Raw genomic sequence first — 21,434 nt, 5'->3', positions numbered from 1 at the left:
CTCGTGATGCCGTGATTCCCATTCACAAACTAATCTGTGAGCTGGAGAGCCAAGGGGTGGTCAGCAGGACCCACTCATCCTTTCACAGCCCCATTTGGCCTGTGCGAAAATCTGATGGGGAATGGAGATTGACTGTGGACTATCGTGCCTTGAATGAGGTGACTCCACCTCTGAGTGCTGCTGTGCCAGACATGCTGGAGCTCCAGTATGAGCTAGAGTCCAAGGCAGCAAAGTGGTATGCTACTATTGACATTGCAAATGCAATTTTCTCCATTCCTCTGGCAGCAGAGTGCAGACCTCAGTTTGCTTTCACCTGGAGGGGCGTGCAGTACACCTGGAACCGATTGCCCCAGGGGTGGAAACACAGTCCCACCATCTGCCATGGACTGATCCAGGCTGCACTAGAACAGGGTGGGGCTCCAGAACATTTGCAATACATTGATGACATCATTGTGTGGGGGGACACAGCAGAAGAAGTATTTGAGAAAGGAAAGGAAGTAATCCAGATTCTCCTGGAAGCCGGTTTCGCTATAAAAAAGAGCAAAGTCAAAGGGCCTGCCAAAGAGATCCAGTTCCTAGGAGTGAAGTGGCAAGATGGACAGCGTCAGATTCCTACTGAGGTTATCAATAAAATCATCACAATGTCCCCCCCAACCAACAAGAAGGAGACGCAAGCTTTCCTAGGTGCCATAGGCTTTTGGAGAATGCACATCCCTGAGTACAGCCAGATCGTGAGTCCTCTCTACCTCATAACCCGCAAGAAGAACGATTTCCATGGGGGCCCTGAACAGCAGCAAGCCTTCACCCAGATCAAGCAGGAGATTGCTCATGCAGTAGCCCTTGGCCCAGTCAGGACAGGGCCAGAAGTAAAGAATGTGCTTTACTCTGCAGCTGGGAGCCATGGCCTGTCCTGGAGCCTTTGGCAGAAGGTGCCTGGTGAGACCCGAGGTCGACCACTGGGATTTTGGGGCCGAAGTTACAGAGGGTCTGAAGCCAACTACACCCCAACAGAGAAAGAAATCCTAGCAGCATATGAAGGAGTCCAAGCTGCCTCAGAGGTAATTGGCACAGAATCACAACTCCTCCTGGCACCTCGACTACCGGTGCTGGGGTGGATGTTTAAAGCAGAGGTTCCCTCTACTCATCATGCCACCAATGGCACATGGAGCATATGGATTGCCCTTATCACACAGCGTGCCCGTATGGGAAATCTGAATCGCCCTGGGATTTTGGAAATAATTACAAATTGGCCTGAAGGTGAAAATTTTAGTCTGACTGAGGAAGAGGAGCTGGAACAGGTGACCCGTGCAGAAGAAGCCCCACCATACAACCAACTGCCAGCAGATGAAACACGCTACGCTCTTTTCACTGATGGTTCCTGTCGTCTTGTAGGGACAAAAAGAAAATGGAAAGCAGCTGTGTGGAGCCCCACACGACGGGTTGCAGAAGCTAGGGAAGAAGAGGGTGGATCGAGCCAATTCGCTGAGCTCAAAGCCGTTCAGTTAGCCCTGGACATTGCTGAAAGAGAGAAATGGCCAAAGCTCTACCTTCATACTGATTCATGGATGGTAGCCAATGCTCTGTGGGGTTGGCTGGAAAAGTGGAAGAAGGCTGGTTGGCAGCGTAGGGGGAAAACCAATTTGGGCAGCTGAAGAGTGGAAAGACATCGCTAGCGGGGCAGAGAGACTACCTGTGAAGGTCCGCCATGTAGACGCCCATGTCCCCAAGAGTTGAGCTAATGAGGAACACCGAAACAACGAACAGGTAGATCAGGCTGCAAAGATAAAGGTGTCCCAGGTAGACTTGGATTGGCAGCATAAAGGAGATTTATTACTAGCTCGATGGGCCCATGATGCCTCAGGCCATCAGGGCAGAGATGCCACCTATAAGTGGGCACGAGACCGAGGGGTGGATCTAACCATGGACTGCATCTCTCAAGTTATCCATGACTGTGAAACATGTGCTGCCATCAAGCAAGCCAAGCGGGTGAAACCCCTGTGGTATGGTGGAAGGTGGTCAAAATATAAGTATGGAGAGGCCTGGCAGATTGATTACATCACACTGCCTCAAACCCGCCATGGCAAGCGTTATGTGCTCACAATGGTAGAAGCCACCACTGGGTGGCTGGAAACCTACCCTGTGCCTCATGCCACTGCTCGTAACACCATCCTGGGCCTTGAGAACCAAGTCCTGTGGAGGCATGGTACCCCTGAGAGAATTGAGTCAGATAACGGAACTCATTTTAAAAACAGCCTCATAAACAACTGGGCTAGAGACCATGGCATTGAGTGGGTGTACCACATTCCCTATCATGCACCAGCCGCTGGCAAAGTGGAACGGTATAATGGACTGTTAAAAACCACCCTAAAGGCATTGGGTGGGGGAACTTATAAGAATTGGGAGCGACATTTGGCAGAGGCCACCTGGTTAGTCAATACCCGAGGCTCCATCAACCGAGCAGGTCCTGCCCAATCTGAGCTTCTACATACAGTGGATGGAGATAAGGTCCCAGCAGTACATGCCAGAGGCTTGTTAGGGAAAACTGTCTGGATTGATTCTGCCTCACATAAAGACAAACCCATCCGTGGGGTTGTCTTTGCCCAGGGACCAGGGTGTACTTGGTGGATAATGCAGGAAGATGGAAAAACACAATGTGTCCCTCAGGGAAATTTAATTTTGGGTGAAGGCCACATGTAAGGTTGGGATGGCAACATACCACCGTTCACCGTTCGTGACATTATTTGTACATAATTATGTGTATATATGTATATATGTATGTGTGTATGTATGTATATAGGTGTGTATATATATATGTGTGTGTTTGAAGTTGGAAGATGTTAAGGTGGGCCTTAAGCCAACGCTATGGAATAAGGGGTGGAATGTCTTGGATTGATGATATGATACTCCTTTATCCCCTATCGTTGGCTTATATGCCCAAGAAAGAAAAAAAATGTGTGGTCCTGTCCCTTTAACTGCACCCAGCCGCGGAGAGAAACGCGGGTTTTTTTGAAAACATTTTCCCCAAGCCTGGCTCCGGGGGAGGATTCGTCGCTCGGCAGAGACTGCGTGCTGGACGGGGGTCGGAGTGAGCTCTGTTCCCGTTTTTTCCATTCTTCTTCTTTTTCCTCGTTTGGACCCCTTCTCTTCGATCTGCTTTGCTACCCGGAGACCCAGGAGGGCCAGAGGACAGCAGAGCTCTCCAGGGAGCTCCACCCGGCCCCGGGTGGGGGGCGAGGAGGAGAGGGACTGCGTCTGAGAAAAGGACTTTTTAATCAGGTTGAATAACTGCCTTTCACCTTGTTTTTCCCCTTCCCCTGTGCCTTGTCGGGCACTCTGCGTGGTTTTGTTAAATAAATAGTTTTTTCTTCACTTTCATCTGAGAGGTTCTGTTGTGGGTGGGGGAGGGGGTGTCGGGGCCCTTCGCTCTCGGAGGAGAGAGAGTCTTATCATTAACCCGGGACAGCTGCCTATGGCCACACCACCCTGAGAACGCCCGATCTCGTCTGATCTCGGAAGCTAAGCCGGGTCGGGCCCGGTTAGTACTTGGATGGGAGACCGCCTGGGAATACCGGGTGCTGTAGGCCTTTCTTGCAGCACGCTGGCCCCAGGGGACCGGGCGCATCGTTTTTTATCGGGCCGCAGCATTGAGGGGCAGGAGGGCTCTAGACCTTGTGAGCCGCGTGGCCGTTGAGCAGTAGGGTGGCTTGAAGCCCTTTTGGCCATCCGGTGAAACCGTGGCTCTGTGGGGCACGGCACGGAGGTTGCCCCTGCGCGCTGGAGAGCAGTGCTCTGGGGCTCAGGAGTGCCTTCTGCCATACCACCCTGGGAACGCCCGATCTCGTCTGATCTCGGAAGCTAAGCAGGGTCGGGCCCGGTTAGTACTTGGATGGGAGACCGCCTGGGAATACCGGGTGCTGTAGGCCCTTTTTGCAGCACGCTGGCCCCTGGGGACTGGGCGCCTCGTTTTTTATCGGGCGGCAGCATCGAGGGGCAGGAGGACGCCAGAGCCCGTGAGCCGAGTGGTCCTCGGGCAGTAGGGACGCGGGCAGCCCAGGCGACCGGCCGGTGGGCCTGTGGCGCTGCGGGACGTGGCGGGGAGGTTGCCTCTGAGCGCTGAAGAGCGGTGATCTGGGGCTCAGGGGTGCCTACGGCCATACCACCCTGAGAACGCCCGATCTCGTCTGATCTCGGAAGCTAAGCAGGGTCGGGCCCGGTTAGTACTTGGATGGGAGACCGCCTGGGAATACCGGGTGCTGTAGGCCTTTTTTGCAGCACGCTGGCCCCAGGGGACCGGGCGCCTCGTTTTTTATCGGGCCGCAGCATTGAGGGGCAGGAGGGCTCTAGACCTTGTGACCCGCGTGGCCGTTGGGCAGTAGGGTGGCTTGCAGCCCTTGTGGCCATCCGGTGAAACCGTGGCTCTGTGGGGCATGGCACGGAGGTTGCCCCTGCGCGCTGGAGAGCGGTGCTCTGGGGCTCAGGAGTGCCTTCTGCCATACCACCCTGGGAACGCCCGATCTCGTCTGATCTCGGAAGCTAAGCAGGGTCGGGCCCGGTTAGTACTTGGATGGGAGACCGCCTGGGAATACCGGGTGCTGTAGGCCCTTTTTGCAGCACGCTGGCCCCTGGGGACTGGGCGCCTCGTTTTTTATTGGGCGGCAGCATCGAGGGGCAGGAGGACGCCAGAGACCGCGCGCCGAGTGGTCGTCGGGCACTCGGGTCTCGGGCAGCCCTGGCGACCGGCCGGTGTGCCTGTAACGCTGCGGGACGTGGCGGGGAGGTTGCCTCTGCACGCTGAAGAGCGGTGATCTGGGGCTCAGGGGTGCCTACGGCCATACCACCCTGAGAACGCCCGATCTCGTCTGATCTCGGAAGCTAAGCAGGGTCGGGCCCGGTTAGTACTTGGATGGGAGACCGCCTGGGAATACCGGGTGCTGTAGGCTCTTTTTGCAGCACGCTGGCCCCTGGGGACTGGGCGCCTCATTTTTCATTGGGCGGCAGCATCGAGGGGCAGGAGGACGCCAGAGCCCGCGAGCCGAGTGGTCCTCGGGCACTCGGGTCTCGGGCAGCCCAGGCGACCGGCCGGTGTGCCTGTAACGCTGCGGGACGTGGCGGGGAGGTTGCCGCTGCACGCTGAAGAGCGGTGATGTGGAGCTCTTGGCTGCCTACGGCCATACCACCCTGAGAACGCCCGATCTCATCTGATCTCGGAAGCTAAGCAGGGTCGGGCCCGGTTAGTACTTGGATGGGAGACCGCCTGGGGATACCGGGTGCTGTAGGCCTTTCTTGCAGCACGCTGGCCCCAGGGGACCGGGCGCCTCGTTTTTTATCGGGCCGCAGCATTGAGGGGCAGGAGGGCTCTAGACCTTGTGAGCCGCGTGGCCGTTGGGCAGTCGGGTGGCTTGCAGCCCTTGTGGCCATCTGGTGAAACCGTGGCTCTGTGGGGCACGGCACGGAGGCTGCCACTGCGCGCTGGAGAGCGGTCCTCTGGGTCTCTGGGTTGCCTACGGCCATACCACTCTGAGAATGCCCGATCTCGTCTGATCTCGGAAGCTAAGCAGGGTCGGGCCCGGTTAGTACTTGGATGGGAGACTGCCTGGGAATACCGGGTGCTGTAGGCCGTTTTTGCAGCACGTTGGCCCCTGGGGACTGGGCGCCTCGTTTTTTATCGGGCGGCAGCATCGAGGGGCAGGAGGACGCCAGATCCCGCGAGCCGAGCGGTCCTCGGGTACTCGGGTCTCGGGCAGCCGGGGCGACTGGCCAGTGGGCCTGTGACGCTGCGGGACGTGGCGGGGAGGTTGCCTCTGCACGCTGAAGGGCGGTGATGTGGAGCTCTTGGCTGCCTACGGCCATACCACCCTGAGAACGCCCGATCTCGTCTGATCTCGGAAGCTAAGCCGGGTCGGGCCCGGTTAGTACTTGGATGGGAGACCGCCTGGGAATACCGGGTGCTGTAGGCCTTTCTTGCAGCACGCTGGCCCCAGGGGACCGGGCGCCTCGTTTTTTATCGGGCCGCAGCATTGAGGGGCAGGAGGGCTCTAGACCTTGTGAGCCGCGTGGCCGTTGAGCAGTAGGGTGGCTTGCAGCCCTTGTGGCCATCCGGTGAAACCGTGGCTCTGTGGGGCACGGCACGGAGGTTGCCCCTGCGCGCTGGAGAGCAGTGCTCTGGGGCTCAGGAGTGCCTTCTGCCATACCACCCTGGGAACGCCCGATCTCGTCTGATCTCGGAAGCTAAGCAGGGTCGGGCCCGGTTAGTACTTGGATGGGAGACCGCCTGGGAATACCGGGTGCTGTAGGCCCTTTTTGCAGCACGCTGGCCCCTGGGGACTGGGCGCCTCGTTTTTTATTGGGCGGCAGCATCGAGGGGCAGGAGGACGCCAGAGCCCGTGAGCCGAGTGGTCCTCGGGCACTCGGGTCTCGGGCAGCCCGGGCGACTGGCTGGTAGGCCTGTAACGCTGCGGGACGTGGCGGGGAGGTTGCCTCTGCACGCTGAAGAGCGGTGATCTGGGGCTCAGGAGTGCCTACGGCCATACCACCCTGAGAACGCCCGATCTCGTCTGATCTCGGAAGCTAAGCAGGGTCGGGCCCGGTTAGTACTTGGATGGGAGACCGCCTGGGAATACCGGGTGCTGTAGGCCCTTTTTGCAGCACGCTGGCCCCTGGGGACTGGGCGCCTCGTTTTTTATTGGGCGGCAGCATCGAGGGGCAGGAGGACGCCAGAGCCCGTGAGCCGAGTGGTCCTCGGGCACTCGGGTCTCGGGCAGCCCAGGCGACCGGCCGGTGGGCCTGTAACGCTGCGGGACGTGGCGGGGAGGTTGCCTCTGCACGCTGAAGAGCGGTGATCTGGGGCTCAGGAGTGCCTACGGCCATACCACCCTGAGAACGCCCGATCTCGTCTGATCTCGGAAGCTAAGCAGGGTCGGGCCCGGTTAGTACTTGGATGGGAGACCGCCTGGGAATACCGGGTGCTGTAGGCCCTTTTTGCAGCACGCTGGCCCCTGGGGACTGGGCGCCTCATTTTTCATTGGGCGGCAGCATCGAGGGGCAGGAGGACGCCAGAGCCCGCGAGCCGAGTGGTCCTCGGGCACTCGGGTCTCGGGCAGCCCAGGCGACCGGCCGGTGTGCCTGTAACGCTGCGGGACGTGGCGGGGAGGTTGCCTCTGCACGCTGAAGAGCGGTGATCTGGGGCTCAGGGGTGCCTACGGCCATACCACCCTGAGAACGCCCGATCTCGTCTGATCTCGGAAGCTAAGCAGGGTCGGGCCCGGTTAGTACTTGGATGGGAGACCGCCTGGGAATACCGGGTGCTGTAGGCCCTTTTTGCAGCACGCTGGCCCCTGGGGACTGGGCGCCTCGTTTTTTATTGGGCGGCAGCATCGAGGGGAAGGAGGACGCCAGAGCCCGTGAGCCGAGTGGTCGTCGGGCACTCGGGTCTCGGGCAGCCCGGGCGACTGGCTGGTAGGCCTGTAACGCTGCGGGACGTGGCGGGGAGGTTGCCTCTGAGCGCTGAAGAGCGGTGATCTGGGGCTCAGGAGTGCCTACGGCCATACCACCCTGAGAACGCCCGATCTCGTCTGATCTCGGAAGCTAAGCAGGGTCGGGCCCGGTTAGTACTTGGATGGGAGACCGCCTGGGAATACCGGGTGCTGTAGGCCCTTTTTGCAGCACGCTGGCCCCTGGGGACTGGGCGCCTCGTTTTTTATCGGGCGGCAGCATCGAGGGGCAGGAGGACGCCAGAGCCCGTGAGCCGAGTGGTCCTCAGGCAGTAGGGACGCGGGCAGCCCGGGCGACTGGCTGGTAGGCCTTTAACGCTGCGGGACGTGGCGGGGAGGTTGCCTCTGCACGCTGAAGAGCGGTGATCTTGGGCTCAGGGGTGTCTACGGCCATAGCACCCTGAGAACGCCCAATCTCGTCTGATCTCGAAAGCTAAGCAGGGTCGGGCCCGGTTAGTACTTGGATGGGAGACCGCCTGGGAATACCGGGTGCTGTAGGCCTTTTTTGCAGCACGCTGGCCCCAGGGGACCGGGCGCCTCGTTTTTTATCGGGCGGCAGCATCGAGGGGCAGGAGGACGCCAGAGCCCGCGAGCCGAGTGGTCCTCGGGCACTCGGGTCTCGGGCAGCCCAGGCGACCGGCCGGTGTGCCTGTAACGCTGCGGGACGTGGCGGGGAGGTTGCCTCTGCACGCTGAAGGGCGGTGATGTGGAGCTCTTGGCTGCCTACGGCCATACCACCCTGAGAACGCCCGATCTCGTCTGATCTCGGAAGCTAAGCAGGGTCGGGCCCGGTTAGTACTTGGATGGGAGACCGCCTGGGAATACCGGGTGCTGTAGGCCTTTTTTGCAGCACGCTGGCCCCAGGGGACCGGGCGCCTCGTTTTTTATCGGGCCGCAGCATTGAGGGGCAGGAGGGCTCTAGACCTTGTGAGCCGCGTGGCCGTTGGGCAGTAGGGTGGCTTGCAGCCCTTGTGGCCATCTGGTGAAACCGTGGCTCTGCGGGGCACGGCACGGAGGCTGCCACTGCGCGCTGGAGAGCGGTCCTCTGGGTCTCTGGGTTGCCTACGGCCATACCACTCTGAGAATGCCCGATCTCGTCTGATCTCGGAAGCTAAGCAGGGTCGGGCCCGGTTAGTACTTGGATGGGAGACCGCCTGGGAATACCGGGTGCTGTAGGCCGTTTTTGCAGCACGCTGGCCCCTGGGGACTGGGCGCCTCGTTTTTTATTGGGCGGCAGCATCGAGGGGCAGGAGGACGCCAGAGCCCGTGAGCCGAGTGGTCCTCGGGCACTCGGGTCTCGGGCAGCCCGGGCGACTGGCTGGTGGGCCTGTAACGCTGCGGGACGTGGCGGGGAGGTTGCCTCTGCACGCTGAAGAGCGGTGATCTGGGGCTCAGGGGTGCCTACGGCCATACCACCCTGAGAACGCCCGATCTCGTCTGATCTCGGAAGCTAAGCAGGGTCGGGCCCGGTTAGTACTTGGATGGGAGACCGCCTGGGAATACCGGGTGCTGTAGGCCCTTTTTGCAGCACGCTGGCCCCTGGGGACTGGGCGCCTCGTTTTTTATCGGGCGGCAGCATCGAGGGGCAGGAGGACGCCAGAGCCCGTGAGCCGAGTGGTCCTCGGGCAGTAGGGACGCGGGCAGCCCGGGCGACTGGCTGGTAGGCCTGTAACGCTGCGGGACGTGGCGGGGAGGTTGCCTCTGCACGCTGAAGAGCGGTGATCTGGGGCTCAGGGGTGCCTACGGCCATACCACCCTGAGAACGCCCGATCTCGTCTGATCTCGGAAGCTAAGCAGGGTCGGGCCCGGTTAGTACTTGGATGGGAGACCGCCTGGGAATACCGGGTGCTGTAGGCCTTTTTTGCAGCACGCTGGCCCCAGGGGACCGGGCGCCTCGTTTTTTATCGGGCGGCAGCATCGAGGGGCAGGAGGACGCCAGAGCCCGCGAGCCGAGTGGTCCTCGGGCACTCGGGTCTCGGGCAGCCCGGGCGACCGGCCGGTGGGCCTGTAACGCTGCGGGACGTGGCGGGGAGGTTGCCTCTGCACGCTGAAGGGCGGTGATGTGGAGCTCTTGGCTGCCTACGGCCATACCACCCTGAGAACGCCCGATCTCGTCTGATCTCGGAAGCTAAGCAGGGTCGGGCCCGGTTAGTACTTGGATGGGAGACCGCCTGGGAATACCGGGTGCTGTAGGCCTTTCTTGCAGCACGCTGGCCCCAGGGGACCGGGCGCCTCGTTTTTTATCGGGCCGCAGCATTGAGGGGCAGGAGGGCTCTAGACCTTGTGAGCCGCGTGGCCGTTGGGCAGTCGGGTGGCTTGCAGCCCTTGTGGCCATCTGGTGAAACCGTGGCTCTGCGGGGCACGGCACGGAGGCTGCCACTGCGCGCTGGAGAGCGGTCCTCTGGGTCTCTGGGTTGCCTACGGCCATACCACTCTGAGAATGCCCGATCTCGTCTGATCTCGGAAGCTAAGCAGGGTCGGGTCCGGTTAGTACTTGGATGGGAGACCGCCTGGGAATACCGGGTGCTGTAGGCCGTTTTCGCAGCACGCTGGCCCCAGGGGACCGGGCGCCTCGTTTTTTATCGGGCGGCAGCATCGAGGGGCAGGAGGACGCCAGATCCCGCGAGCCGAGCGGTCCTCGGGCACTCGGGTCTCGGGCAGCCGGGGCGACTGGCCGGTGGGCCTGTGACGCTGCGGGACGTGGCTGGGAGGTTGCCGCTGCACGCTGAAGGGCGGTGATGTGGAGCTCTTGGCTGCCTACGGCCATACCACCCTGAGAACGCCCGATCTCGTCTGATCTCGGAAGCTAAGCAGGGTCGGGCCCGGTTAGTACTTGGATGGGAGACCGCCTGGGAATACCGGGTGCTGTAGGCCCTTTTTGCAGCACGCTGGCCCCTGGGGACTGGGCGCCTCGTTTTTTATCGGGCGGCAGCATCGAGGGGCAGGAGGACGCCAGAGCCTGTGAGCCGAGTGGTCCTCGGGCAGTAGGGACGCGGGCAGCCCAGGCGACCGGCCAGTGGGCCTGTGGCGCCAAGGGACGTGGCGGGGAGATTGCCTCTGAGCGCTGAAGAGCAGTGATCTGGGGCTCAGGAGTGCCTACGGCCATACCACCCTGAGAACGCCCGATCTCGTCTGATCTCGGAAGCTAAGCAGGGTCGGGCCCGGTTAGTACTTGGATGGGAGACCGCCTGGGAATACCGGGTGCTGTAGGCCTTTTTTGCAGCACGCTGGCCCCAGGGGACCGGGTGCCTCGTTTTTTATCGGGCCGCAGCATTGAGGGGCAGGAGGGCTCTAGACCTTGTGAGCCGCGTGGCCGTTGGGCAGTAGGGTGGCTTGCAGCCCTTGTGGCCATCTGGTGAAACCGTGGCTCTGCGGGGCACGGCACGGAGGCTGCCACTGCGCGCTGGAGAGCGGTCCTCTGGGTCTCTGGGTTGCCTACGGCCATACCACTCTGAGAATGCCCGATCTCGTCTGATCTCGGAAGCTAAGCAGGGTCGGGCCCGGTTAGTACTTGGATGGGAGACTGCCTGGGAATACCGGGTGCTGTAGGCCGTTTTTGCAGCACGTTGGCCCCTGGGGACTGGGCGCCTCGTTTTTTATCGGGCGGCAGCATCGAGGGGCAGGAGGACGCCAGATCCCGCGAGCCGAGCGGTCCTCGGGCACTCGGGTCTCGGGCAGCCGGGGCGACTGGCCGGTGGGCCTGTGACGCTGCGGGACGTGGCGGGGAGGTTGCCGCTGCACGCTGAAGGGCGGTGATGTGGAGCTCTTGGCTGCCTACGGCCATACCACCCTGAGAACGCCCGATCTCGTCTGATCTCGGAAGCTAAGCCGGGTCGGGCCCGGTTAGTACTTGGATGGGAGACCGCCTGGGAATACCGGGTGCTGTAGGCCTTTCTTGCAGCACGCTGGCCCCAGGGGACCAGGCGCCTCGTTTTTTATCGGGCCGCAGCATTGAGGGGCAGGAGGGCTCTAGACCTTGTGAGCCGCGTGGCCGTTGAGCAGTAGGGTGGATTGCAGCCCTTGTGGCCATCCGGTGAAACCGTGGCTCTGTGGGGCATGGCACGGAGGTTGCCCCTCCGCGCTGGAGAGCAGTGCTCTGGGGCTCAGGAGTGCCTTCTGCCATACCACCCTGGGAACGCCCGATCTCGTCTGATCTCGGAAACTAAGCAGGGTCGGGCCCGGTTAGTACTTGGATGGGAGACCGCCTGGGAATACCGGGTGCTGTAGGCCCTTTTTGCAGCACGCTGGCCCCTGGGGACTGGGCGCCTCGTTTTTTATTGGGCGGCAGCATCGAGGGGCAGGAGGACGCCAGAGACCGCGCGCCGAGTGGTCGTCGGGCACTCGGGTCTCGGGCAGCCCTGGCGACCGGCCGGTGTGCCTGTAACGCTGCGGGACGTGGCGGGGAGGTTGCCTCTGCACGCTGAAGAGCGGTGATCTGGGGCTCAGGGGTGCCTACGGCCATACCACCCTGAGAACGCCCGATCTCGTCTGATCTCGGAAGCTAAGCAGGGTCGGGCCCGGTTAGTACTTGGATGGGAGACCGCCTGGGAATACCGGGTGCTGTAGGCCCTTTTTGCAGCACGCTGGCCCCTGGGGACTGGGCGCCTCATTTTTCATTGGGCGGCAGCATCGAGGGGCAGGAGGACGCCAGAGCCCGCGAGCCGAGTGGTCCTCGGGCACTCGGGTCTCGGGCAGCCGGGGCGACTGGCCAGTGGGCCTGTGACGCTGCGGGACGTGGCGGGGAGGTTGCCTCTGCACGCTGAAGGGCGGTGATGTGGAGCTCTTGGCTGCCTACGGCCATACCACCCTGAGAACGCCCGATCTCGTCTGATCTCGGAAGCTAAGCCGGGTCGGGCCCGGTTAGTACTTGGATGGGAGACCGCCTGGGAATACCGGGTGCTGTAGGCCTTTCTTGCAGCACGCTGGCCCCAGGGGACCGGGCGCCTCGTTTTTTATCGGGCCGCAGCATTGAGGGGCAGGAGGGCTCTAGACCTTGTGAGCCGCGTGGCCGTTGAGCAGTAGGGTGGCTTGCAGCCCTTGTGGCCATCCGGTGAAACCGTGGCTCTGTGGGGCACGGCACGGAGGTTGCCCCTGCGCGCTGGAGAGCAGTGCTCTGGGGCTCAGGAGTGCCTTCTGCCATACCACCCTGGGAACGCCCGATCTCGTCTGATCTCGGAAGCTAAGCAGGGTCGGGCCCGGTTAGTACTTGGATGGGAGACCGCCTGGGAATACCGGGTGCTGTAGGCCCTTTTTGCAGCACGCTGGCCCCTGGGGACTGGGCGCCTCGTTTTTTATCGGGCGGCAGCATCGAGGGGAAGGAGGACGCCAGAGCCCGTGAGCCGAGTGGTCCTCGGGCACTCGGGTCTCGGGCAGCCCGGGCGACTGGCTGGTAGGCCTGTAACGCTGCGGGACGTGGCGGGGAGGTTGCCTCTGCACGCTGAAGAGCGGTGATCTGGGGCTCAGGAGTGCCTACGGCCATACCACCCTGAGAACGCCCGATCTCGTCTGATCTCGGAAGCTAAGCAGGGTCGGGCCCGGTTAGTACTTGGATGGGAGACCGCCTGGGAATACCGGGTGCTGTAGGCCCTTTTTGCAGCACGCTGGCCCCTGGGGACTGGGCGCCTCGTTTTTTATTGGGCGGCAGCATCGAGGGGCAGGAGGACGCCAGAGCCCGTGAGCCGAGTGGTCCTCAGGCAGTAGGGACGCGGGCAGCCCGGGCGACTGGCTGGTAGGCCTTTAACGCTGCGGGACGTGGCGGGGAGGTTGCCTCTGCACGCTGAAGAGCGGTGATCTTGGGCTCAGGGGTGTCTACGGCCATAGCACCCTGAGAACGCCCAATCTCGTCTGATCTCGAAAGCTAAGCAGGGTCGGGCCCGGTTAGTACTTGGATGGGAGACCGCCTGGGAATACCGGGTGCTGTAGGCCTTTTTTGCAGCACGCTGGCCCCAGGGGACCGGGCGCCTCGTTTTTTATCGGGCGGCAGCATCGAGGGGCAGGAGGACGCCAGAGCCCGCGAGCCGAGTGGTCCTCGGGCACTCGGGTCTCGGGCAGCCCAGGCGACCGGCCGGTGTGCCTGTAACGCTGCGGGACGTGGCGGGGAGGTTGCCTCTGCACGCTGAAGGGCGGTGATGTGGAGCTCTTGGCTGCCTACGGCCATACCACCCTGAGAACGCCCGATCTCATCTGATCTCGGAAGCTAAGCCGGGTCGGGCCCGGTTAGTACTTGGATGGGAGACCGCCTGGGAATACCGGGTGCTGTAGGCCTTTCTTGCAGCACGCTGGCCCCAGGGGACCGGGCGCCTCGTTTTTTATCGGGCCGCAGCATTGAGGGGCAGGAGGGCTCTAGACCTTGTGACCCGCGTGGCCGTTGGGCAGTCGGGTGGCTTGCAGCCCTTGTGGCCATCTGGTGAAACCGTGGCTCTGCGGGGCACGGCACGGAGGCTGCCACTGCGCGCTGGAGAGCGGTCCTCTGGGTCTCTGGGTTGCCTACGGCCATACCACTCTGAGAATGCCCGATCTCGTCTGATCTCGGAAGCTAAGCAGGGTCGGGCCCGGTTAGTACTTGGATGGGAGACCGCCTGGGAATACCGGGTGCTGTAGGCCGTTTTTGCAGCACGCTGGCCCCAGGGGACCGGGCGCCTCGTTTTTTATCGGGCGGCAGCATCGAGGGGCAGGAGGACGCCAGATCCCGCGAGCCGAGCGGTCCTCGGGCACTCGGGTCTCGGGCAGCCGGGGCGACTGGCCGGTGGGCCTGTGACGCTGCGGGACGTGGCTGGGAGGTTGCCGCTGCACGCTGAAGGGCGGTGATCTGGGGCTCAGGGGTGCCTACGGCCATACCACCCTGAGAACGCCCGATCTCGTCTGATCTCGGAAGCTAAGCAGGGTCGGGCCCGGTTAGTACTTGGATGGGAGACCGCCTGGGAATACCGGGTGCTGTAGGCCCTTTTTGCAGCACGCTGGCCCCTGGGGACTGGGCGCCTCGTTTTTTATTGGGCGGCAGCATCGAGGGGAAGGAGGACGCCAGAGCCCGTGAGCCGAGTGGTCCTCGGGCACTCGGGTCTCGGGCAGCCCGGGCGACCGGCTGGTAGGCCTGTAACGCTGCGGGACGTGGCGGGGAGGTTGCCTCTGAGCGCTGAAGAGCGGTGATCTGGGGCTCAGGAGTGCCTACGGCCATACCACCCTGAGAACGCCCGATCTCGTCTGATCTCGGAAGCTAAGCAGGGTCGGGCCCGGTTAGTACTTGGATGGGAGACCGCCTGGGAATACCGGGTGCTGTAGGCCCTTTTTGCAGCACGCTGGCCCCTGGGGACTGGGCGCCTCGTTTTTTATCGGGCGGCAGCATCGAGGGGCAGGAGGACGCCAGAGCCCGTGAGCCGAGTGGTCCTCAGGCAGTAGGGACGCGGGCAGCCCGGGCGACTGGCTGGTAGGCCTTTAACGCTGCGGGACGTGGCGGGGAGGTTGCCTCTGCACGCTGAAGAGCGGTGATCTTGGGCTCAGGGGTGTCTACGGCCATAGCACCCTGAGAACGCCCAATCTCGTCTGATCTCGAAAGCTAAGCAGGGTCGGGCCCGGTTAGTACTTGGATGGGAGACCGCCTGGGAATACCGGGTGCTGTAGGCCTTTTTTGCAGCACGCTGGCCCCAGGGGACCGGGCGCCTCGTTTTTTATCGGGCGGCAGCATCGAGGGGCAGGAGGACGCCAGAGCCCGCGAGCCGAGTGGTCCTCGGGCACTCGGGTCTCGGGCAGCCCAGGCGACCGGCCGGTGTGCCTGTAACGCTGCGGGACGTGGCGGGGAGGTTGCCTCTGCACGCTGAAGGGCGGTGATGTGGAGCTCTTGGCTGCCTACGGCCATACCACCCTGAGAACGCCCGATCTCATCTGATCTCGGAAGCTAAGCCGGGTCGGGCCCGGTTAGTACTTGGATGGGAGACCGCCTGGGAATACCGGGTGCTGTAGGCCTTTCTTGCAGCACGCTGGCCCCAGGGGACCGGGCGCCTCGTTTTTTATCGGGCCGCAGCATTGAGGGGCAGGAGGGCTCTAGACCTTGTGAGCCGCGTGGCCGTTGGGCAGTCGGGTGGCTTGCAGCCCTTGTGGCCATCTGGTGAAACCGTGGCTCTGCGGGGCACGGCACGGAGGCTGCCACTGCGCGCTGGAGAGCGGTCCTCTGGGTCTCTGGGTTGCCTACGGCCATACCACTCTGAGAATGCCCGATCTCGTCTGATCTCGGAAGCTAAGCAGGGTCGGGCCCGGTTAGTACTTGGATGGGAGACCGCCTGGGAATACCGGGTGCTGTAGGCCGTTTTTGCAGCACGCTGGCCCCAGGGGACCGGGCGCCTCGTTTTTTATCGGGCGGCAGCATCGAGGGGCAGGAGGACGCCAGATCCCGCGAGCCGAGCGGTCCTCGGGCACTCGGGTCTCGGGCAGCCCGGGCGACTGGCTGGTAGGCCTGTAACGCTGCGGGACGTGGCGGGGAGGTTGCCTCTGCACGCTGAAGAGCGGTGATCTGGGGCTCAGGAGTGCCTACGGCCATACCACCCTGAGAACGCCCGATCTCGTCTGATCTCGGAAGCTAAGCAGGGTCGGGCCCGGTTAGTACTTGGATGGGAGACCGCCTGGGAATACCGGGTGCTGTAGGCCCTTTTTGCAGCACGCTGGCCCCTGGGGAATGGGCGCCTCGTTTTTTATTGGGCGGCAGCATCGAGGGGAAGGAGGACGCCAGAGCCCGTGAGCCGAGTGGTCCTCGGGCACTCGGGTCTCGGGCAGCCCGGGCGACCGGCCGGTGTGCCTGTAACGCTGCGGGACGTGGCGGGGAGGTTGCCTCTGCACGCTGAAGAGCGGTGATCTGGGGCTCAGGGGTGCCTACGGCCATACCACCCTGAGAACGCCCGATCTCGTCTGATCTCGGAAGCTAAGCAGGGTCGGGCCCGGTTAGTACTTGGATGGGAGACCGCCTGGGAATACCGGGTGCTGTAGGCCCTTTTTGCAGCACGCTGGCCCCTGGGGACTGGGCGCCTCGTTTTTTATTGGGCGGCAGCATCGAGGGGCAGGAGGACGCCAGAGCCCGTGAGCCGAGTGGTCCTCGGGCACTCGGGTCTCGGGCAGCCCGGGCGACTGGCTGGTAGGCCTGTAACGCTGTGGGACGTGGCGGGGAGGTTGCCTCTGCACGCTGAAGAGCGGTGATCTTGGGCTCAGGAGTGCCTACGGCCATACCACCCTGAGAACGCCCGATCTCGTCTGATCTCGGAAGCTAAGCAGGGTCGGGCCCGGTTAGTACTTGGATGGGAGACTGCCTGGGAATACCGGGTGCTGTAGGCCCTTTTTGCAGCACGCTGGCCCCTGGGGACCGGGCGCCTCGTTTTTTATCGGGCGGCAGCATCGAGGGGCAGGAGGACGCCAGAGCCCGTGAGCCGAGTGGTCCTCAGGCAGTAGGGACGCGGGCAGCCCGGGCGACCGGCCGGTGGGCCTGTGGCGCCGCGGGACGTGGCGGGGAGGTTGCCTCTGAGCGCTGAAGAGCGGTGATCTGGGGCTCAGGAGTGCCTACGGCCATACCACCCTGAGAACGCCCGATCTCGTCTGATCTCGGAAGCTAAGCAGGGTCGGGCCCGGTTAGTACTTGGATGGGAGACCGCCTGGGAATACCGGGTGCTGTAGGCTGTTTTTGCAGCACGCTGGCCCCTGGGGACCGGGCGCCTCGTTTTTTATTGGGCGGCAGCATCGAGGGGCAGGAGGACGCCAGAGCCCGTGAGCCGAGTGGTCCTCTGGCAGTAGGGACGCGGGCAGCCCAGGCGACCGGCCGGTGGGCCTGTGGCGCTGCGGGACGTGGCGGGGAGGTTGCCTCTGAGCGCTGAAGAGCGGTGATCTTGGGCTCAGGAGTGCCTACGGCCATACCACCCTGAGAACGCCCGATCTCGTCTGATCTCGGAAGCTAAGCAGGGTCGGGCCCGGTTAGTACTTGGATGGGAGACCGCCTGGGAATACCGGGTGCTGTAGGCCCTTTTTGCAGCACGCTGGCCCCTGGGGACTGGGCGCCTCGTTTTTTATTGGGCGGCAGCATCGAGGGGAAGGAGGACGCCAGAGCCCGTGAGCCGAGTGGTCGTCGGGCACTCGGGTCTCGGGCAGCCCGGGCGACTGGCTGGTAGGCCTGTAACGCTGCGGGACGTGGCGGGGAGGTTGCCTCTGCACGCTGAAGAGCGGTGATCTGGGGCTCAGGAGTGCCTATGGCCATACCACCCTGAGAACGCCCGATCTCGTCTGATCTCGGAAGCTAAGCAGGGTCGGGCCCGGTTAGTACTTGGATGGGAGACCGCCTGGGAATACCGGGTGCTGTAGGCCCTTTTTGCAGCACGCTGGCCCCTGGGGACCGGGCGCCTCGTTTTTTATCGGGCGGCAGGATCGAGGGGCAGGAGGACGCCAGAGCCCGTGAGCCGAGTGGTCCTCGGGCAGTAGGGACGCGGGCAGCCCGGGCGACCGGCCGGTGGGCCTGTGGCACCGCGGGACGTGGCGGGGAGGTTGCCTCTGCACGCTGAAGGGCGGTGATGTGGAGCTCTTGGCTGCCTATGGCCATACCACCCTGAGAACGCCCGATCTCGTCTGATCTCGGAAGCTAAGCCGGGTCGGGCCCGGTTAGTACTTGGATGGGAGACCGCCTGGGAATACCGGGTGCTGTAGGCCTTTCTTGCAGCACGCTGGCCCCAGGGGACCGGGCGCCTCGTTTTTTATCGGGCCGCAGCATTGAGGGGCAGGAGGGCTCTAGACCTTGTGAGCCGCGTGGCCGTTGAGCAGTAGGGTGGCTTGCAGCCCTTGTGGCCATCCGGTGAAACCGGGGCTCTGTGGGGCACGGCACGGAGGTTGCCCCTGCGCGCTGGAGAGCAGTGCTCTGGGGCTCAGGAGTGCCTTCTGCCATACCACCCTGGGAACGCCCGATCTCGTCTGATCTCGGAAGCTAAGCAGGGTCGGGCCCGGTTAGTACTTGGATGGGAGACCGCCTGGGAATACCGGGTGCTGTAGGATGTTTTTTCGGCAAGCTGTCCCCTGGGGGCCGGGCGTCTCGTTTTATATCGGGCAGAAGCATTGAGGGGCACCAGCGGGTTCTAGAGCTTGTGAGCCGAGGAGCCTTTGGGCAGTATGGTCGCGGGCAGCCAATGTGGCTGTCCGGTGGAACCGTGGCTCTGTGGGGCAGGGCACGGAGGCTGCCACTGCGCGCTGGAGAGCGGTGCTCTGGGTCTCTGGGTTGCCTTCTGCCATACCACTCTGAGAATGCCCGATCTCGTCTGATCTCGGAAGCTAAGCAGGGTCGGGCCCGGTTAGTACTTGGATGGGAGACTGCCTGGGAATACCGGGTGCTGTAGGCTCTTTTTGCAGCACGTTGGCCCCTGGGGACTGGGCGCCTCGTTTTTTATCGGGCTGCAGCATCGAGGGGCAGGAGGACGCCAGAGCCTGTGAGCCGAGTGGTCCTCGGGCAGTAGGGACGCGGGCAGCCCAGGCGACCGGCCAGTGGGCCTGTGGCGCCGAGGGACGTGGCGGGGAGATTGCCTCTGAGCGCTGAAGAGCAGTGATCTGGGGCTCAGGAGTGCCTACGGCCATACCACCCTGAGAACGCCCGATCTCGTCTGATCTCGGAAGCTAAGCAGGGTCGGGCCCGGTTAGTACTTGGATGGGAGACCGCCTGGGAATACCGGGTGCTGTAGGCCTTTTTTGCAGCACGCTGGCCCCAGGGGACCGGGCGCCTCGTTTTTTATCGGGCGGCAGCATCGAGGGGCAGGAGGACGCCAGATCCCGCGAGCCGAGCGGTCCTCGGGCACTCGGGTCTCGGGCAGCCGGGGCGACTGGCCGGTGGGCCTGTGACGCTGCGGGACGTGGCGGGGAGGTTGCCGCTGTACGCTGAAGGGCGGTGATGTGGAGCTCTTGGCTGCCTACGGCCATACCACCCTTGGAACGCCCGATCTCGTCTGATCTCGGAAGCTAAGCAGGGTCGGGCCCGGTTAGTACTTGGATGGGAGACCGCCTGGGAATACTGGGTGCTGTAGGCCTTTTTTGCAGCACGCTGGCCCCAGGGGACCGGGCGCCTCGTTTTTTATCGGGCCGCAGCATTGAGGGGCAGGAGGGCTCTAGACCTTGTGAGCCGCGTGGCCGTTGGGCAGTCGGGTGGCTTGCAGCCCTTGTGGCCATCTGGTGAAACCGTGGCTCTGCGGGGCACGGCACGGAGGCTGCCACTGCGCGCTGGAGAGCGGTCCTCTGGGTCTCTGGGTTGCCTACGGCCATACCACTCTGAGAATGCCCGATCTCGTCTGATCTCGGAAGCTAAGCAGGGTCGGGCCCGGTTAGTACTTGGATGGGAGACTGCCTGGGAATACCGGGTGCTGTAGGCCGTTTTTGCAGCACGTTGGCCCCTGGGGACTGGGCGCCTCGTTTTTTATCGGGCGGCAGCATCGAGGGGCAGGAGGACGCCAGATCCCGCGAGCCGAGCGGTCCTCGGGCACTCGGGTCTCGGGCAGCCGGGGCGACTGGCCAGTGGGCCTGTGACGCTGCGGGACGTGGCGGGGAGGTTGCCTCTGCACGCTGAAGGTCGGTGATGTGGAGCTCTTGGCTGCCTACGGCCATACCACCCTGAGAACGCCCGATCTCGTCTGATCTCGGAAGCTAAGCAGGGTCGGGCCCGGTTAGTACTTGGATGGGAGACCGCCTGGGAATACCGGGTGCTGTAGGCCTTTCTTGCAGCACGCTGGCCCCAGGGGACCGGGCGCCTCGTTTTTTATCGGGCCGCAGCATTGAGGGGCAGGAGGGCTCTAGACCTTGTGAGCCGCGTGGCCGTTGAGCAGTAGGGTGGCTTGCAGCCCTTGTGGCCATCCGGTGAAACCGTGGCTCTGTGGGGCACGGCACGGAGGTTGCCCCTGCGCGCTGGAGAGCAGTGCTCTGGGGCTCAGGAGTGCCTTCTGCCATACCACCCTGGGAACGCCCGATCTCGTCTGATCTCGGAAGCTAAGCAGGGTCGGGCCCGGTTAGTACTTGGATGGGAGACCGCCTGGGAATACCGGGTGCTGTAGGCCCTTTTTGCAGCACGCTGGCCCCTGGGGACTGGGCGCCTCGTTTTTTTCGGGCGGCAGCATCGAGGGGCAGGATGACGCCAGAGCCCGTGAGCCGAGTGGTCCTCGGGCACTCGGGTCTCGGGCAGCCCGGGCGACTGGCTGGTAGGCCTTTAACGCTGTGGGACGTGGCGGGGAGGTTGCCTCTGCACGCTGAAGAGCGGTTATCTTGGGCTCAGGGGTGTCTACGGCCATAGCACCCTGAGAACGCCCAATCTCGTCTGATCTCGAAAGCTAAGCAGGGTCGGGCCCGGTTAGTACTTGGATGGGAGACCGCCTGGGAATACCGGGTGCTGTAGGCCTTTTTTGCAGCACGCTGGCCCCAGGGGACCGGGCGCCTCGTTTTTTATCGGGCCGCAGCATTGAGGGGCAGGAGGGCTCTAGACCTTGTGAGCCGCGTGGCCGTTGGGCAGTCGGGTGGCTTGCAGCCCTTGTGGCCATCTGGTGAAACCGTGGCTCTGCGGGGCACGGCACGGAGGCTGCCACTGCGCGCTGGAGAGCGGTCCTCTGGGTCTCTGGGTTGCCTACGGCCATACCACTCTGAGAATGCCCGATCTCGTCTGATCTCGGAAGCTAAGCAGGGTCGGGCCCGGTTAGTACTTGGATGGGAGACTGCCTGGGAATACCGGGTGCTGTAGGCCGTTTTTGCAGCACGTTGGCCCCTGGGGACTGGGCGCCTCGTTTTTTATCGGGCGGCAGCATCGAGGGGCAGGAGGACGCCAGATCCCGTGAGCCGAGCGGTCCTCGGGTACTCGGGTCTCGGGCAGCCGGGGCGACTGGCCAGTGGGCCTGTGACGCTGCGGGACGTGGCGGGGAGGTTGCCTCTGCACGCTGAAGGGCGGTGATGTGGAGCTCTTGGCTG

At 63.2% G+C, this 21,434-nt stretch overlaps 48 non-coding genes and 5 pseudogenes across 48 annotated transcripts; all 53 read left to right on the top strand.

Moving 5' to 3' along the window:
* Positions 1 to 3,465: 3,465 nt before the first annotated feature.
* LOC146421719 (5S ribosomal RNA) lies at positions 3,466 to 3,584 on the top strand. Its single transcript, XR_014848517.1, has one exon. It is a non-coding gene; the product is annotated as a 5S ribosomal RNA (ribosomal RNA).
* A 220-nt stretch (positions 3,585 to 3,804) lies between these two features.
* On the top strand, positions 3,805 to 3,923 carry LOC146421718 (5S ribosomal RNA). Its single transcript, XR_014848522.1, has one exon. It is a non-coding gene; the product is annotated as a 5S ribosomal RNA (ribosomal RNA).
* Positions 3,924 to 4,143: 220 nt separating this feature from the next.
* Positions 4,144 to 4,262, top strand: LOC146421717 (5S ribosomal RNA). Its single transcript, XR_014848539.1, has one exon. It is a non-coding gene; the product is annotated as a 5S ribosomal RNA (ribosomal RNA).
* Positions 4,263 to 4,482: 220 nt separating this feature from the next.
* LOC146421716 (5S ribosomal RNA) lies at positions 4,483 to 4,601 on the top strand. Its single transcript, XR_014848521.1, has one exon. It is a non-coding gene; the product is annotated as a 5S ribosomal RNA (ribosomal RNA).
* Positions 4,602 to 4,821: 220 nt separating this feature from the next.
* Positions 4,822 to 4,940, top strand: LOC146421715 (5S ribosomal RNA). Its single transcript, XR_014848482.1, has one exon. It is a non-coding gene; the product is annotated as a 5S ribosomal RNA (ribosomal RNA).
* Positions 4,941 to 5,160: 220 nt separating this feature from the next.
* LOC146421714 (5S ribosomal RNA) lies at positions 5,161 to 5,279 on the top strand. The gene has a single exon (XR_014848492.1). It is a non-coding gene; the product is annotated as a 5S ribosomal RNA (ribosomal RNA).
* A 220-nt stretch (positions 5,280 to 5,499) lies between these two features.
* LOC146421713 (5S ribosomal RNA) lies at positions 5,500 to 5,618 on the top strand. The gene has a single exon (XR_014848510.1). It is a non-coding gene; the product is annotated as a 5S ribosomal RNA (ribosomal RNA).
* Positions 5,619 to 5,838: 220 nt separating this feature from the next.
* LOC146421712 (5S ribosomal RNA) lies at positions 5,839 to 5,957 on the top strand. The gene has a single exon (XR_014848496.1). It is a non-coding gene; the product is annotated as a 5S ribosomal RNA (ribosomal RNA).
* Positions 5,958 to 6,177: 220 nt separating this feature from the next.
* Positions 6,178 to 6,296, top strand: LOC146421711 (5S ribosomal RNA). The gene has a single exon (XR_014848520.1). It is a non-coding gene; the product is annotated as a 5S ribosomal RNA (ribosomal RNA).
* A 220-nt stretch (positions 6,297 to 6,516) lies between these two features.
* LOC146421710 (5S ribosomal RNA) lies at positions 6,517 to 6,635 on the top strand. The gene has a single exon (XR_014848538.1). It is a non-coding gene; the product is annotated as a 5S ribosomal RNA (ribosomal RNA).
* A 220-nt stretch (positions 6,636 to 6,855) lies between these two features.
* Positions 6,856 to 6,974, top strand: LOC146421709 (5S ribosomal RNA). The gene has a single exon (XR_014848537.1). It is a non-coding gene; the product is annotated as a 5S ribosomal RNA (ribosomal RNA).
* Positions 6,975 to 7,194: 220 nt separating this feature from the next.
* Positions 7,195 to 7,313, top strand: LOC146421708 (5S ribosomal RNA). Its single transcript, XR_014848536.1, has one exon. It is a non-coding gene; the product is annotated as a 5S ribosomal RNA (ribosomal RNA).
* Positions 7,314 to 7,533: 220 nt separating this feature from the next.
* On the top strand, positions 7,534 to 7,652 carry LOC146421707 (5S ribosomal RNA). The gene has a single exon (XR_014848535.1). It is a non-coding gene; the product is annotated as a 5S ribosomal RNA (ribosomal RNA).
* A 220-nt stretch (positions 7,653 to 7,872) lies between these two features.
* LOC146421706 (5S ribosomal RNA) lies at positions 7,873 to 7,991 on the top strand (annotated as a pseudogene).
* A 220-nt stretch (positions 7,992 to 8,211) lies between these two features.
* LOC146421705 (5S ribosomal RNA) lies at positions 8,212 to 8,330 on the top strand. Its single transcript, XR_014848534.1, has one exon. It is a non-coding gene; the product is annotated as a 5S ribosomal RNA (ribosomal RNA).
* Positions 8,331 to 8,550: 220 nt separating this feature from the next.
* LOC146421704 (5S ribosomal RNA) lies at positions 8,551 to 8,669 on the top strand. The gene has a single exon (XR_014848499.1). It is a non-coding gene; the product is annotated as a 5S ribosomal RNA (ribosomal RNA).
* Positions 8,670 to 8,889: 220 nt separating this feature from the next.
* On the top strand, positions 8,890 to 9,008 carry LOC146421703 (5S ribosomal RNA). The gene has a single exon (XR_014848532.1). It is a non-coding gene; the product is annotated as a 5S ribosomal RNA (ribosomal RNA).
* A 220-nt stretch (positions 9,009 to 9,228) lies between these two features.
* LOC146421702 (5S ribosomal RNA) lies at positions 9,229 to 9,347 on the top strand. The gene has a single exon (XR_014848531.1). It is a non-coding gene; the product is annotated as a 5S ribosomal RNA (ribosomal RNA).
* A 220-nt stretch (positions 9,348 to 9,567) lies between these two features.
* LOC146421701 (5S ribosomal RNA) lies at positions 9,568 to 9,686 on the top strand. The gene has a single exon (XR_014848530.1). It is a non-coding gene; the product is annotated as a 5S ribosomal RNA (ribosomal RNA).
* Positions 9,687 to 9,906: 220 nt separating this feature from the next.
* On the top strand, positions 9,907 to 10,025 carry LOC146421700 (5S ribosomal RNA). Its single transcript, XR_014848515.1, has one exon. It is a non-coding gene; the product is annotated as a 5S ribosomal RNA (ribosomal RNA).
* Positions 10,026 to 10,245: 220 nt separating this feature from the next.
* LOC146421699 (5S ribosomal RNA) lies at positions 10,246 to 10,364 on the top strand. Its single transcript, XR_014848529.1, has one exon. It is a non-coding gene; the product is annotated as a 5S ribosomal RNA (ribosomal RNA).
* A 220-nt stretch (positions 10,365 to 10,584) lies between these two features.
* Positions 10,585 to 10,703, top strand: LOC146421698 (5S ribosomal RNA). The gene has a single exon (XR_014848527.1). It is a non-coding gene; the product is annotated as a 5S ribosomal RNA (ribosomal RNA).
* Positions 10,704 to 10,923: 220 nt separating this feature from the next.
* On the top strand, positions 10,924 to 11,042 carry LOC146421697 (5S ribosomal RNA). Its single transcript, XR_014848509.1, has one exon. It is a non-coding gene; the product is annotated as a 5S ribosomal RNA (ribosomal RNA).
* Positions 11,043 to 11,262: 220 nt separating this feature from the next.
* On the top strand, positions 11,263 to 11,381 carry LOC146421696 (5S ribosomal RNA). Its single transcript, XR_014848495.1, has one exon. It is a non-coding gene; the product is annotated as a 5S ribosomal RNA (ribosomal RNA).
* Positions 11,382 to 11,601: 220 nt separating this feature from the next.
* Positions 11,602 to 11,720, top strand: LOC146421695 (5S ribosomal RNA). Its single transcript, XR_014848528.1, has one exon. It is a non-coding gene; the product is annotated as a 5S ribosomal RNA (ribosomal RNA).
* A 220-nt stretch (positions 11,721 to 11,940) lies between these two features.
* LOC146421694 (5S ribosomal RNA) lies at positions 11,941 to 12,059 on the top strand. The gene has a single exon (XR_014848516.1). It is a non-coding gene; the product is annotated as a 5S ribosomal RNA (ribosomal RNA).
* Positions 12,060 to 12,279: 220 nt separating this feature from the next.
* LOC146421693 (5S ribosomal RNA) lies at positions 12,280 to 12,398 on the top strand. Its single transcript, XR_014848493.1, has one exon. It is a non-coding gene; the product is annotated as a 5S ribosomal RNA (ribosomal RNA).
* Positions 12,399 to 12,618: 220 nt separating this feature from the next.
* Positions 12,619 to 12,737, top strand: LOC146421692 (5S ribosomal RNA). The gene has a single exon (XR_014848519.1). It is a non-coding gene; the product is annotated as a 5S ribosomal RNA (ribosomal RNA).
* Positions 12,738 to 12,957: 220 nt separating this feature from the next.
* Positions 12,958 to 13,076, top strand: LOC146421691 (5S ribosomal RNA). The gene has a single exon (XR_014848505.1). It is a non-coding gene; the product is annotated as a 5S ribosomal RNA (ribosomal RNA).
* Positions 13,077 to 13,296: 220 nt separating this feature from the next.
* Positions 13,297 to 13,415, top strand: LOC146421690 (5S ribosomal RNA; annotated as a pseudogene).
* Positions 13,416 to 13,635: 220 nt separating this feature from the next.
* LOC146421689 (5S ribosomal RNA) lies at positions 13,636 to 13,754 on the top strand. Its single transcript, XR_014848489.1, has one exon. It is a non-coding gene; the product is annotated as a 5S ribosomal RNA (ribosomal RNA).
* A 220-nt stretch (positions 13,755 to 13,974) lies between these two features.
* On the top strand, positions 13,975 to 14,093 carry LOC146421688 (5S ribosomal RNA). The gene has a single exon (XR_014848498.1). It is a non-coding gene; the product is annotated as a 5S ribosomal RNA (ribosomal RNA).
* A 220-nt stretch (positions 14,094 to 14,313) lies between these two features.
* Positions 14,314 to 14,432, top strand: LOC146421687 (5S ribosomal RNA). Its single transcript, XR_014848494.1, has one exon. It is a non-coding gene; the product is annotated as a 5S ribosomal RNA (ribosomal RNA).
* A 220-nt stretch (positions 14,433 to 14,652) lies between these two features.
* LOC146421686 (5S ribosomal RNA) lies at positions 14,653 to 14,771 on the top strand. Its single transcript, XR_014848483.1, has one exon. It is a non-coding gene; the product is annotated as a 5S ribosomal RNA (ribosomal RNA).
* A 220-nt stretch (positions 14,772 to 14,991) lies between these two features.
* LOC146421685 (5S ribosomal RNA) lies at positions 14,992 to 15,110 on the top strand (annotated as a pseudogene).
* Positions 15,111 to 15,330: 220 nt separating this feature from the next.
* On the top strand, positions 15,331 to 15,449 carry LOC146421684 (5S ribosomal RNA). Its single transcript, XR_014848488.1, has one exon. It is a non-coding gene; the product is annotated as a 5S ribosomal RNA (ribosomal RNA).
* A 220-nt stretch (positions 15,450 to 15,669) lies between these two features.
* LOC146421683 (5S ribosomal RNA) lies at positions 15,670 to 15,788 on the top strand. Its single transcript, XR_014848497.1, has one exon. It is a non-coding gene; the product is annotated as a 5S ribosomal RNA (ribosomal RNA).
* A 220-nt stretch (positions 15,789 to 16,008) lies between these two features.
* On the top strand, positions 16,009 to 16,127 carry LOC146421682 (5S ribosomal RNA). The gene has a single exon (XR_014848472.1). It is a non-coding gene; the product is annotated as a 5S ribosomal RNA (ribosomal RNA).
* Positions 16,128 to 16,347: 220 nt separating this feature from the next.
* LOC146421681 (5S ribosomal RNA) lies at positions 16,348 to 16,466 on the top strand. The gene has a single exon (XR_014848566.1). It is a non-coding gene; the product is annotated as a 5S ribosomal RNA (ribosomal RNA).
* Positions 16,467 to 16,686: 220 nt separating this feature from the next.
* Positions 16,687 to 16,805, top strand: LOC146421680 (5S ribosomal RNA). The gene has a single exon (XR_014848490.1). It is a non-coding gene; the product is annotated as a 5S ribosomal RNA (ribosomal RNA).
* Positions 16,806 to 17,025: 220 nt separating this feature from the next.
* Positions 17,026 to 17,144, top strand: LOC146421679 (5S ribosomal RNA). Its single transcript, XR_014848481.1, has one exon. It is a non-coding gene; the product is annotated as a 5S ribosomal RNA (ribosomal RNA).
* Positions 17,145 to 17,364: 220 nt separating this feature from the next.
* LOC146421678 (5S ribosomal RNA) lies at positions 17,365 to 17,483 on the top strand. The gene has a single exon (XR_014848555.1). It is a non-coding gene; the product is annotated as a 5S ribosomal RNA (ribosomal RNA).
* Positions 17,484 to 17,703: 220 nt separating this feature from the next.
* On the top strand, positions 17,704 to 17,822 carry LOC146421677 (5S ribosomal RNA). The gene has a single exon (XR_014848487.1). It is a non-coding gene; the product is annotated as a 5S ribosomal RNA (ribosomal RNA).
* Positions 17,823 to 18,042: 220 nt separating this feature from the next.
* On the top strand, positions 18,043 to 18,161 carry LOC146421676 (5S ribosomal RNA). The gene has a single exon (XR_014848501.1). It is a non-coding gene; the product is annotated as a 5S ribosomal RNA (ribosomal RNA).
* Positions 18,162 to 18,381: 220 nt separating this feature from the next.
* LOC146421675 (5S ribosomal RNA) lies at positions 18,382 to 18,500 on the top strand. Its single transcript, XR_014848526.1, has one exon. It is a non-coding gene; the product is annotated as a 5S ribosomal RNA (ribosomal RNA).
* Positions 18,501 to 18,722: 222 nt separating this feature from the next.
* On the top strand, positions 18,723 to 18,841 carry LOC146421674 (5S ribosomal RNA; annotated as a pseudogene).
* Positions 18,842 to 19,061: 220 nt separating this feature from the next.
* Positions 19,062 to 19,180, top strand: LOC146421673 (5S ribosomal RNA). The gene has a single exon (XR_014848544.1). It is a non-coding gene; the product is annotated as a 5S ribosomal RNA (ribosomal RNA).
* A 220-nt stretch (positions 19,181 to 19,400) lies between these two features.
* On the top strand, positions 19,401 to 19,519 carry LOC146421672 (5S ribosomal RNA). Its single transcript, XR_014848504.1, has one exon. It is a non-coding gene; the product is annotated as a 5S ribosomal RNA (ribosomal RNA).
* Positions 19,520 to 19,739: 220 nt separating this feature from the next.
* On the top strand, positions 19,740 to 19,858 carry LOC146421671 (5S ribosomal RNA). Its single transcript, XR_014848508.1, has one exon. It is a non-coding gene; the product is annotated as a 5S ribosomal RNA (ribosomal RNA).
* A 220-nt stretch (positions 19,859 to 20,078) lies between these two features.
* On the top strand, positions 20,079 to 20,197 carry LOC146421670 (5S ribosomal RNA). Its single transcript, XR_014848533.1, has one exon. It is a non-coding gene; the product is annotated as a 5S ribosomal RNA (ribosomal RNA).
* Positions 20,198 to 20,417: 220 nt separating this feature from the next.
* Positions 20,418 to 20,536, top strand: LOC146421669 (5S ribosomal RNA). Its single transcript, XR_014848518.1, has one exon. It is a non-coding gene; the product is annotated as a 5S ribosomal RNA (ribosomal RNA).
* Positions 20,537 to 20,755: 219 nt separating this feature from the next.
* Positions 20,756 to 20,874, top strand: LOC146421668 (5S ribosomal RNA; annotated as a pseudogene).
* Positions 20,875 to 21,094: 220 nt separating this feature from the next.
* Positions 21,095 to 21,213, top strand: LOC146421667 (5S ribosomal RNA). The gene has a single exon (XR_014848507.1). It is a non-coding gene; the product is annotated as a 5S ribosomal RNA (ribosomal RNA).
* Positions 21,214 to 21,434: the final 221 nt, after the last annotated feature.

Source organism: Lichenostomus cassidix, unplaced genomic scaffold (genome assembly GCF_008360975.1).
Source record: "Lichenostomus cassidix isolate B80296 unplaced genomic scaffold, HeHo_3.0 HiC_scaffold_50, whole genome shotgun sequence".
Lineage (NCBI taxonomy): Eukaryota > Metazoa > Chordata > Aves > Passeriformes > Meliphagidae > Lichenostomus > Lichenostomus cassidix.
This window is presented reverse-complemented; position numbering and strand designations above follow the sequence as displayed.